This window comes from Sinocyclocheilus anshuiensis, unplaced genomic scaffold (assembly GCF_001515605.1).
Source record: "Sinocyclocheilus anshuiensis isolate Anshui unplaced genomic scaffold, SAMN03320099.WGS_v1.1 scaffold1463, whole genome shotgun sequence".
Taxonomy (NCBI): domain Eukaryota; kingdom Metazoa; phylum Chordata; class Actinopteri; order Cypriniformes; family Cyprinidae; genus Sinocyclocheilus; species Sinocyclocheilus anshuiensis.
The window spans coordinates 19,227-21,023 of NW_015536784.1; the positions used below are offsets into that span (position 1 = coordinate 19,227).

General features: G+C 31.6%; 1 protein-coding gene across 1 annotated transcript in view; it reads left to right on the top strand.

The window, feature by feature from the left end:
- Positions 1-554: 554 nt before the first annotated feature.
- The window catches only part of LOC107655640 (collagen alpha-4(VI) chain-like), a 32,127-nt gene continuing 30,884 nt past the window's right edge, over positions 555-1,797 (top strand). The window contains exon 1 of the mRNA XM_016443207.1: positions 555-589. The gene's annotated coding sequence lies outside the window, so the exon portion shown is untranslated. The remainder of the gene's footprint in view (positions 590-1,797) is intronic.

Consider the following 1,797-nt stretch of genomic DNA (forward strand, 5'->3'; position numbering starts at 1 on the left):
AAGTAATATGCATCTAGGATGGCTTGAGGGTAAGCAAATCATGGGGTAATTTAAATTTTTGGGTGAACTAACCCTTTAAAGTCAGTCTGTGTCTTAAAGCTATCAAATGAGTTCAGAAGATTTGGAAATTTAGCACATAAGCATATGGACTACATTTATTATGCTTTTTCTTTTGTGCATTTTAGGGCTTATTCCATAGAAAAAATATAACCACTTACATGCTTGGAATGACATGAGGGTAAGAAATTATGACAGAATTTTCATTTTTGGTGAACTAAATTAGATTTAACTAAGAACTTAAGGAAACAACAAACACAAAGCTGTAAACATCTCCAATAATCCAAAAGTGGAATGTGAACACATTTCATTCAAGCTTTTTAACGGTGAAGCTAAACAAATGATAAATCTATTATCCGTGTGTGGGTCTGTATTTACATGTTTTCTCTAACATGTTTTTTACATCTCCTCCTAAAATGGAAATTGCGGTGTTGAGGAGTGGCTTGATAAATTACTGTGAACCGTTTCATATTTTTAGTTTCTCATTCAGAGTTTTCGGTTTAGACTCATCCCATCCTTGCCTGGGCTCTGTGTAAGTTCACCTCTTTAGTCTCTTCCTATATTTAGATAATTTTCAGAGCTGTTTGCACTGAGGTAGTTGGAGTATAATCCATGCAAAAGCATGATAATATTATTATGTATAGTGTTTTTAAACTAAAAAATTAAATGTACCATTAGCTTGAAGAGATGCCTATGTTTATAAGAAATACTTCTCAGAAAAGATGGTTGGCTTTTTCAGGTGTGTTTTATAAACAAAAACGATTAAAGCAATCTTAAGCATAGATTTTATTTATGTGTTTAATTCAAGTCTCTTTTTCTGGATTCAGATCTATCATGAGTGTCATGTTCACTAGCCAGTATTTTCATAGATTCAGGCCTGATTTTAAACACATTAGGAAAGAAGCATAGAGCTGGCTGACAATCCTTTGCTAAAACTGGGGACACATTTGGAGCTGCATTTCAAATCTCTAGGAGCTCTGCTTCCGTTATTGTTACTGGCTTGGGATGAATATGAATTAGAAATATTAGAGAAGTTTTAGTGTGAAACTTGCCTGTTGAATAGCATTTGAAAATGTGAGTGTTTGGTTAAGTCAGTAAATAAATAAGTCAAAATCAAAACAGGGTTTATATTGTCATAAAAATAGTGATGCTCTTTATGAAATGCTATGCAGTATACTAAGGCTTCGCTAATAAAATGTATCATTAAATTAAATAATTCCTATAATTGATTTCGATTATAATTTAAATATGATTGTCATGGTATTTAGCTAACAGATGTTCAGGCTCTGCTTTGTGTTGGGATTGTCATATAATTGAGCAAAGCATATATTTTTGTCTATATTCAGTCCACTGCACATTTGAAAGTAAAATACTTTGGGTACAGGATACTTTGATTGCTTTCTTTCTTTTTTTGGTCAAAAGAGAGCCCAAAACAAATTCAGACAATAGTCCTAGAGCTGAAACCAAGGGCACTTCCTGGTGATAAAGTTAGTTTGTGAGTATAGTATATTTACCCATTTACTATACTTAGCATACATTTTAAACCCACAAAGTATATTTACACATCTGTAATGTGTTGTGGCAACAAATAACTAATTGAAACTTATGTACACGTTATAAATAATTTCTGCACTTTTTTTTTTCCACACGTTTAAGGACCTACCAACACACACCATTATATATATACTGTATATATATATATATATATACTGTATATATATATATATATATATATATATA